This window comes from Protobothrops mucrosquamatus, unplaced genomic scaffold (genome assembly GCF_001527695.2).
Source record: "Protobothrops mucrosquamatus isolate PMUCROS unplaced genomic scaffold, P.Mucros_1.0 scaffold2292, whole genome shotgun sequence".
In the NCBI taxonomy this organism is placed as follows: domain Eukaryota; kingdom Metazoa; phylum Chordata; class Lepidosauria; order Squamata; family Viperidae; genus Protobothrops; species Protobothrops mucrosquamatus.
In genome coordinates this window covers 22063-33143 of record NW_015388378.1, presented here as the reverse complement: position 1 = coordinate 33143, position 11081 = coordinate 22063, and positions in this window count along the sequence as shown.

The following is an 11081-nucleotide window of genomic DNA, read 5'->3' as shown; positions in this document are numbered from 1 at the left end:
CCATTACTGTCCCAGTTCCTGCCAGCCTAGCAGTTCAAAAGCATGCAAATGCAAGCAGATAAATAGGTACCACTTCATTGGAAGGTAACAGCATTCTGTGTGCCTCAGCATATATAGTCATGCTGGCCACGTGATCACAGAAATGGCTTCAGACAATGCTGGGTCTCTTGGCTAAGAAACGGAGAGGACCGCCGCCCGTTAGAATTGGACATGATTGGACAAGGGAAACCTTCACCTTTATGAGTAGACTGAGGCTACAGAATTCTTATTGGTCATAAAATGCATTAATTTGGGGTTGATTAGGAATGTGAATCTGGGTCAACTAGGCTTCTCTCTTCACCTAGTGCTACTAATTGTGTGAGGGGAAATAAATACATACGGAAGAATCAGGTAATAGGGATTTGATGAAAAAGCATCCCTCTGTTATTTCCTTTATAAAAGGATGAACACCTGAGAGTACCAAAGAGAGATTAGAGTTATCTATATTTCCTATGATGGCAATTATGTTGCCTTATTCTTGCCCTATAATGGCTCTGTGCAATGGTTTGTGTCCTCTGTGGCCAAACTAGACACATTTTTTTTCTTTTGTTCATGGTTCTAATGTATCTCTCTGATCTGATGGACTAAACTATTGAGAACTGATGTTCTTGCAATGTTTCTGATTTTAATTAGGAACCTGGTACTAAAAACCTAACCATAATATTATTAACAGCACAGTATGATGTCAGCCAAAATCAATTTAAAACTCTACTAAAACAGATTAAAAGAACAATAACCCAAAACAAATATAAAATATGTAAATAGTATCTCTGTTGCATACCATCTCTTCAGAGCAAGCCTTACACCCAGGTCTGCTTGGCCCTGACTCTGCTGTCCTGTCAGGAAGCCTGGAAGACCAGCTTTTTCCCACAGGCATCAGGCCAGGACATTATGTGTATTGACTACTTGAGCCAATACTGTTTAATTTTTATGCTCTCCCTCCCCCACAGCACAGCACATTTTTAACTCTTGTTCTAATTGATAGTTATTACTTGTTTTAACTTTTCATAAGTTGCCCAGAGCAGTTGGTGAGTGGGTGGCCTGAGAAACTGGAGTCATATACAAACAAATAAATTAATAATCCAGCACTGTGTAACAAGAGGATAATAATCCTACTTCCCCCACTATAACTCAGAATTTTTTTTCTCCTCCACATAAAAAAAAAAGAAACAGTGATAGGTTAGAGTACAAGCCAACTACAATTTTGTGGTTCCTATATCTGGTTTCCATATCCACCAAGAACATGTGTTTTTAATTTTTAAAGGTACCACAATCTTTTTTCTAGTTTTTGATTCATTTATGATAAATCTCTACCATAAATCTTTCCCCACTCAGATATTTCCTATCATTAAACAATTTCTTCATTAACTTTTTTTTCTGGGCTCTCCCATCCTGAATGCAATTTATTGGAAAAGCACTTGTTGAAGAGAGAACTGAGAAACCATAGCTTATTCAATATTATGTAACATTAGTTATCTAATTACCCAAATTGCATGGTCTTGCATTCATCACTACTGCCTTCCAGCACAACAGGCAGTTTATTTGTTGTTATTTCATAAACTTTTAGTTAACTCTATTTAAGATTTCAACAGCTTTATCTTCAAACAGCTTTATCTCGATGCCTTTTTAAGCCTAGGGTTGTTGCTTTATTTTGTGAACATTTGTATAAGTATTTCCAGAAAGGACAGAATAAATTAGGAACATTATTATTGACTTGTTTGGGAAATATATTACCCTACTTGATATTTTATACTGAGTAATAGCCTTGTGAAACAAAAATACACATTGAAATATTAGTTAATGATCTTTTTTGCACTATTATGGAGCTGTTTTCCTGCACATTCATACCAATAGCCCAATAAACCAAGATTACAGAAAATGGAATTATCCCATTATTTGCTATTGCTTTTCTGAAAAAGAAAGGTAGAAGGGCACACCTGTAGAGGAATCATTCAATGAGAAGATGCAACTGATTGCAAATGAGGTTGAATACCGGCTTACCAGCTATTGACAAAGTACCTCATCTGAAGAGGCGTTTTTAAAAGCTGGTTTAAAGTCAGACTGACATGAGAATAGGACAGGAGCAGTTGAAGTGTAGATATGCCATAAGTTAGGGTATTTTCCTCATGACTCAGACTGAATACAGTAACTGGTGATCAACACCACTTAATAATAAGGATTCACGTGTTCTACATACCTTACAATTCTTATTGCCAACATTAGAAGAAGCAGGAATTAGGAAAGCAGGATATGATAGAAGACCTACATCTATTTAGCAGGAAGTGTGCAATAAACATACAATACAATGATACATGTGATTTTTAGCAACTATGTAATTGCTAAGAGTTGACACCTCCTTGATAGCATATAGCCAATCAATCCATACAAAGACGTCTGAAAATATCATGACTAGCAGAAAAGTATGGGTACTCTATTTTGGTTTGTTCTAGTAATCATCTCATGTAAGCTTAAACTGCAATGGATTTTTCATCAGACTTTAATTATAATATTGAACACTTGGTAAAGTAGCAAGGTTTTTCAAGTAGCTATAGGATTCCACATGGACTGTTTTGATAGAAAGCAATCGTTAATCTCATTTGGAATGTTGATTTGTATATAATTCAGTGAATAAATGGAATGAATTTTAAGAACAGGAAATATAGCTAGATCTCTTTCCATTCGACAATTTACTGCGTAAGAGTCCATTTCTGCATGAATTGTGATCTCATTTTCTGATATTCTTAGTTTCTATAACCATTTAGGAACTGGGATACAAATAGTTCAAATGACTTTGCAATTTTATATGATTCATCCACAGAAAATAGATGAGAAGTTTAAACAAAAGCTCTGGAAGCTAAAGAATCATCCGTGAATGTTAAGTGTTCCCGTCTTTTTCCCCCACAAGCCTCATGAGAAAGGCTCAGAACCCACCTCCATTTTAAAAGAAATATGCTGTGTTGCAAGATCATGCCTGAGTCTTTTTTGTAGGGCTGTGCAGTAACCATCTGATTTGGTTCGAAATTTAATTTGTCAGAACTGAGACCTCATCTTGTTCTTGTTTCAAACTGCGGGAGAGCACACTGGGTTAACCCTCCTTTTTAAAACAAAGGACCACCATTCTGTTGAAAGATCCATCACATTGATGCAATATATAACCAGCAGTGTTCCTCTTCCCCTGGTTAAATAAGCCAATGGTCTTTAAAAAAAAAAAAAAGTCACTGGATATATGTCTAAAAGCAGGTCTCCTCCAGACTTCAGAAGATCGGTATGTTAAGGCAGGCTTCTTTGATCCCCTGATCCTCTTTCTAACTGCCTCTTAATTTGGGAGAAAGGTTGCTATCCAGCTGACTGATAAAGAAGGAATAATATTTTATAAACTAGCAATTCTAATCCTATTTCACCACAACCACAATTGTTTAATCTTATTCAACCTGTGATCCACAGGACACCTTTTTTATTTTTTGCATATTTTACTACCCAATTTGATCACCACATCCTCTCTTCAAGCCTTTGGTTTTTCCTACCTTAATGTAAGGCTTTCCATTTATTGCTCCAGGTTCTTAAGAATCTCTGCAATTTTGATAGTTTCCCCAGATGTTAGGAAACATCTTCCCATCTTTGTATTGCCTGCAAACTGTGTAATGATATGTTATAACCCCTCAATACAAGTCTTTCATAACTATATTGAACAGTTAGAATAGTTTATCACTCAAAACTGAGTATTTGTTGTGTATGTAAGCAAGTTCTGGACCCACCAAACAGCAACATAATTCAGCCCATATTTTGTCATGATCAGCAAAACAACTAAAGGCAGCTTCAAGCTGCCTTCCCAGCAGGCTGGGGATAAGAGGAAAGTGATATGATGATGACACTCATTTAAAAATGGATTAGTTCATGTTCATGATATGGCAAACAAGACATGAGAATGAGTCATAAGGCTGTAGAAAAAAGACTGAACTTAATTTTACAAATTCTACTAGACTGCCAAATATGATTTGCAACAAACAAATATGTATATAGTTTAAATCATCATAACTTATGATGATCGAACTTAATCATCATAACCTTCATATCCTTGTTAACTATTTTCTTGATACAATTCTGATTTATATTCCCCACCTCAGCAGATTACAATAAGTATAATTAATTATATCAAAAAGCAAGTGACAGAAGAAACAAGAAAAACTCATTGCAACTTGATCCTTTAAAAGAACTTTGGAAAAGTATTATGATACAGATTTGTACAGAAGTAGGTTAAGTATCAGAAATCTTTTTAATTAGCTACAATCTTTCACTCTGAAGCACAGGTTGTGTTACAGGAAGTAGGGCTCGGTGTTATTTAGAGAAATTGTTAAATAGAAGTGTTCTGAGAATTTCCTTGTGAAGAGATTGTGAGATGACAGGCAAAACCAATATTTATACTGAATTCATTTTCTCTGCCACTGTCTTTATTTTTGGGATAGAATTTGAATTGTGACCATCTCCCTTCTTCCTCGTCTGAAAACTACTCCAACTTAATTGGCTGATGATGCTCAGCATATTGCTTTCCTGAGATGTGTTGCTTTGAGATATTTTGGGTTTCTCATGCAGTGAATCTTCCATCTAAACCAGGGGTAAGCAACCTTGGCTCTTTTATGACTGGCTGGCTCAGGAATTCTGGGTGTTGAAGTCCACGAGTCATAAAAGAGCCAAGGTTGCCTACCCCTGATCTAAACAGAGATTCCATTTCCAAGCGGAGATGGCGTGGCGGCAGAGGACAAAGTAGTTTTGATCTTACTCTAATGGTAAACAATGTAGGAACCCATTAGAGTGGCTGCTCAACAAAAAACTTGTGTGGACAATTACTTGGGCCCACAATATGTCTGGTTGCTTATTTTGCTGATCATTTTCGCTCTTTTTCCCATTGTTTTACAATTTAATTAAATATGAGTTCTGCTCATTTTAGAGGTCTGATCATCTCAATCTCTCTATAAATCATAAGAAGAAGAAAAAAACCAATTAACTTGGCTCCAGGATAGAAATTTGAATGCCTTTCCATACTGTCAGATAATGTCTTAAATAAGTCGCAGAGCTGTCCTATCAACATTTATTCAGTTAGAAGTCTCACAAAATGAATCATAGCTAAGTTCAGATAAAGCTTTTTTTTAGCTTGTCTTCAAGTTAATAATCATGTCAGTATATGAAGTACACACTAATCTTCACCATGAATACATTACTGTGATTGCATCTCCTTTCATCAGTAGATTATGCTAACTGCTATGGAGGTGATTTGCCACTGCTTTCTTCCAACTTGCTTTCTCATGTTCCCTATCTAGCCTATAGCTTGTAATATCCAAGTGATCTCCCATTAAAGTAGGCCTGATTCTGCTTGGTTTTCAGGCTCAGAATCAGCCACCTCCTGAAACATCATGGAAGAAAAGCAGGAAAGCAAATATAGACATTCCTACTGCCATTTCCACAGAGTTTATAGCAGCTGTAGGGTTGCATATCAACCTCAGTGTTGTTTATAACTATGCACTAAGGCTTTAATTATCATTACAAAATTGGCAGAACTTAACCCATTTCCTCCCCAGAATAGTCACAGCATAGTAAAAACATGGCATTATCTGTTTCCTGTTGTTAGGTGATGGCTTACTGCAGCCTTTTGCAATCTGGTGCATGGGTTGGACTATAATTCTCTTAATTCCTAATTCACATGAGTTCAAAGAGGATACAAATAACCTTTTTAAACACACATCTAACAATATCCAAGCAGGAGGGAGAAGGAAACAAACTGTATAGATCAGTGATGGTGAACCTTTTAGAGCCCAAGTGCCCAAAACCTGGCCCTGCCCCCACTCCACTCCCCTGCCCCGCCCCTGCTCTGCCCCCCCATCTTCCGCCCCGCCTGCCCACAGGACCACTCACCACCTTCAGGGCTCACCGCAGATCGCCCAGGCAGCCCAGCAGCGCTATGGTGGCCACACCCTCTGCCCGCACCCTGCAGCATCGACTGCATGATGGAGTGTGAGGGTAGAGTCTTGTCTACGCTGCCTGGCTGCCATGTCCTTGGCTGCGCTGCTCCGTGTGGGCCACTCTCGGGGGCGACTGTCCTTCAGGGGGGCTGCTGGAGAGGAGGGGCTCATGGGGGGAGGCGAGGCTGGGGCAACGGCACATGTGCCCAGAGAGAGGGCTCCGAGTGCCACCTCTGGCACCCGTGCCATAGGTTCACCACCACTGGTATAGATCTATCTGGTCCTCTCTGCAAATCAGTCCCCTGGTCTGAAGAACAACAGATGATTAGGAAGAGAGATTGAACCTTACCACTGACAATGTCATTGACAATGACAATGATACAATGTCAAGCATCAATTATCCTTCAATATTTTCACCTGTCCAAATTTGTGTTTGTGGACACATGCAAATTTCAGGGCAACGTTTTCACAAATGATGGAATACTTTGTTTACTAGTGTTACCATTACAGGAAAGGAGCGTTGATTTGATCCTAATTATCTGAATTCTGTGGATTTTATAAACTATCAGCACTTTTGCAGCAGTGTTCATAAGTTCTGAAACTTTAATATTTACACTTTTGACTATGATTGTAACATCAATTAGTTTCAGTTTCCAATGAGTTCTTCACCATCATTAGATCATGTCACCAGAATGGGGTCTTTAAATCTGAAACAGACATGTTCACTTAAAAAAAAACCAAGTGACAGGTGAGTGGGTTCACTGTTAAGAGTAAGGCTTTCCTCTCTCACAGTTTCTTCACTGACATAAGTTATCTCTTGACATTCATCAGAGAGCTCAGCTTGTGTTTAGTGTGTATGTGATAGGCTGCAGGGTGATAAGAGGAAATCTGGTGGATCGTCCACCTATCTCACACATCATTTTTCTTTCTGTAAACTGGACCAGCTTCTCCCCATTTTCTCTATAATTTGCAGCAGGTCAGGGTTTTCAGAAATGTAGAGGACTGTTTGATTTCAGCTGGAGTTACAATTATGCAATATACAACAAAGATTTGTCTGCTAGACAATTAACTAATCAGTCATTAATGGTCTCACTTATTCATGTAAGCCCCTTTTCTATGTTGAAGGAAAAGTCTTCATCAGGGTCCAGTCCAAGTCAGAAATAAACAACATGGTTACTGCTTTAGAAAGAAGGCTGTACTTTATTGAAGAAGAGAACCCGACAGAAAGATGGCTCTGGAAGAAAAGAGAGAGCACATGTAGTAGGGAGTGGGTTTTTATACCTTCTTGGGCTTTTGTTTGGAGTTGTTCCTGTGTCATGAACTTTGACCTGAGTCTGAGTGTGCCTTTCTGGTATTCTGATGGTGGTGAGTTAATCCTATTATGTCTTATCTTAGAGTTTGGGTGGGGTATGTAGATTTTAAGGGTCTTTGTCTTCCTGATCTCTTCAGCTTTTAGCTGGAGGGCTCCAACTTTCCTGAATGGATTATTATATCTGCATTTCTAAAAGCTGGTTTCTGCTGAGTTATCTGGCAGGGGTGTTTGTGGAGAAATTTCTGCCTTTTAAAAGATCTTCTCCATTATTCCTTTGGGGAAATATTTTCTGCCTTTTTAATATTCCCCAAAATATTACTTTTCTCTGGATTGTTCCCACATCTATGTCTAGAATAGTTTTTAAAAAGTATGACCAAAAATTAGGGACCGAAAGGTGTGTGCATAAACATTAACTACATGAATATTTTAGATTCACATCCTATTTGATTAAATGTCAACTTGTTTTATAAGCCTTTTCTGCCTCCATTGCAATTTATTTGAACAAGAGCAGAGTTGGTCTTCTTGTGCTTGCTGGTACTTCAGGATGATCAATTGGAGAAAGCTCTGCTTGGCACATGATGTTTCAAAGCCAACAGGGCTGAAAACAATTACAAGACATTTCTAACCGCTTTGAAAGAATGATGAGTATAAAAATGTTGATAATGTAGAAGTGCTCTAACATCAGAGGAGATAATTAAGAATCTCAGCAACATCATTAATGATGAGGCCAGGGTCTGTTCTGTTAGTGAGGATGCTAATGAAGCACTCTGCCTTTCTTTATCTATTACTGTTAACCAGAATAAAACAGCTCTGATGTCCTGAAACATCCCTTCTTTTAATGACAGAAGATCCTCCACAGAATCATAAATAATGAAATCAATGTCATACAGAGCACTGAATCTAACCCAGTCAAAATTAAAGCACCCCATACAGATGGCTGTCCAGTCTCTGCTTGAACATATTCCATAAAGAGGTATTCACCATCTTTCTGGATAATTGGTTATACTTTCAAGCTGCTGTTAATATTAGGTTTTTTTTTTCTTACCTTCATATATTTTCTAACCACGATTCTGTGTCTGCATTATGCTGTAAAAGAGAAAGGTCCTGGCTATATCCATCCAGATATTTGAGGACTGCTATTATATCCCCTTTCAGTCATCTTTTGTCCAGGCTGAACATACAACACACAGGTCCTTCAATCTACCTTCATAGGTTTGGGGTTTGGGGGCCCATGTTCATCTCCATTGCCCATTTATGAACTTGTTCATTTTTCTCTGAAACCTTTTTAAAGTGTGGCACCCAGAACTGACCAAAGGGGAAATCTGGCCAAAGTGAAATGAATTTCACATAATTTGAAAATTATAATTCTTGGTTGCCACAAGATATCTCAGTACATTCTTAACACAACCTGAATCTTTTTAACACAACCTGAATTTTCCTGAGACCATAGAACTCGACACAAATTCACAAGGTAAGAAGAAAACAATAGCAACAATAATTCAGAGTCAGAAGTCTGGTTTTACCTCTTTTACTTGGAATTTTCTCTTCTGGTATTTATATTGCTTTCTCTGGCACCACAAATTCGCTCATTCTTCTGACAGTTGATCTTAACTGTATGTAAGTACGTACCAACTTATTTCCCAGGGTTCTGGAGGAGCTGGCTCTTACAATAGCCACTCCTGGGAACTCAGAATAACATTTGGACACCTCTAAAACCCTAAAATTTCTTTCATGGAATATTGCAGGCTAGAATGCTAAACCCAAAGGCTTTGCTTTCCTGAATTACATTGCTGAATTTGACATATTACTATTTCAAGAAAGGTGGCTAGATAAGAGCTCATTTATAAATGGGTATAAACCTTTCTTGCTTGTAGCAGCTCCTGGAGCAGGACAAGGTAGATTGTGTGGTGGCTTATGCATAGAAGGATAGATGTTTCTTACACTCTTCCATAACTTTTTCCTTTACTAACATGCTTATTATTTAACAGACCACTTACCTATAATTATTCTTCATTTGCTCATGTATTTAAATATTTATTAAAATATTGGTTTTGATGATTTTAGCAAAATCTCTCTCTCTCTCACACACACACACACGCATGCACGCACGCACGCACGCACACACACACACACACTTTCTCCAAGAAAGAAAGTGAAATATGGCTGAGTTTCTCTTTCCTTGTGATATCTTTTAATTGTAATGAATTTGTAAAACTGTAAGTCTACAGAAGTGGGAGCCATTGGGGTAAGAGTTGGCAAGATGAGTGAGGTTTAAATGGGTTCTCCCTGTGTATGACTTTTATTTATGTAGGAATGCATATATTTACTGCATTGATGGAGCATTCATATATTATGTGGCTTATTTTGCTGTGTAATTCTGCCAAAAATTCTTAGGTTCAAGGAGTTGATTTAATATCGTGTGCAAAAAATAATACAGAGTCATTATGGTATTCCCTTTATTTCAGGATACAGTAATGGAATACAAAATGACATAAAATGCGGAAAATTTGAAAACAGAAACACAGGTCTTTGAAATAAATACATCTAGGATCTGTGGCAATTACAGACTTGTAGGTTATTTTTCAAAAGTTGCACTGGAGTCATTGTCAAGGCATGTATTAAATGTAAAAGTCTTAATAGACTACGTGATTAAAGAGAATAGACTAATTCATAACTGTTATGAAGAAGGATCTCCAAGTTGCTTTTCTATAGGCTGTTAAAATATTATGAAAAATATGGTACTTTTTAAAGTGTGTGCATACAGGTAGTCCTGGACTTACAACAGTTCATTTAGTGACCATTCAAAGTTACATCATTGAAAAAAGTGACTTGTGACCGTTTTTCACACAATCATTGCAGCATCCCCATGGTCATGTGACCAACATTCAGATGCCTGGCAACTGACTCATATTTATGACGGTTGCAGCATCCCAGGGTCATGTGATCCCTTTTGTGACTTTCTTCTAAGCAAAGTCAATGGGATAGCCAGATTCACTTAACAACCATGTTATTAATTTAACACGTGCATTGATTCACTTAGCAACCGTGGTCATAAAATGGGGCAAAATTCACTTAAAAATGTTTCAGAAATTTTGGGTTCAATTGTGGTCATAAGTTGAGGATTACCTATATACAATTTCTATACAAAAAATCTGTTCTCAATTAGCATTAATGAGTCCCTTTTAAATAAAATACAGAGTTTGGTCTTTGTTTCGCCATATTATAACTTAAATGTCACAGTATGGCACACTTTGACACAAGAAGTCTGATCAGTTGACTCATGACATTTTTAAAAAATCATGGCTGATTTCATCAACATGTTCTTCCCCTGGTGGCCAAGCAGAGGACCCTAGAATCAGAATCCCTCCCATAAACACCTGCCAAGTTGAAAATGTCCAGGGGTGTCTGCGGAGTGTGGTGAAAAGAGTCTAGAATGGCAGCCATGATGATGCTCAAACAATGTTCCGTTCATTTTTATGTGTGACTAGACAACAACAACAACGATAATAAAATTCCAATGTTAAGCAAGTAGCACCCAAATTTATGACTTATTTGCCATAGTGGTTAAGTGAATCATTATACTGTAGTTGTTAAATGGATCACACAATTGTTAAGCAATCCAGTTTCCCTCATGGACTTTACTACTACTACTACTACTACTACTACTACTACTACTACTACTAATAATAATAATAATAATAATAATAGTAAAGTTGGAAGGGACCTTGGAGGTCATCTAGTCCAACCCCCTGCTCAGGCAGGAAACCCTATACCAC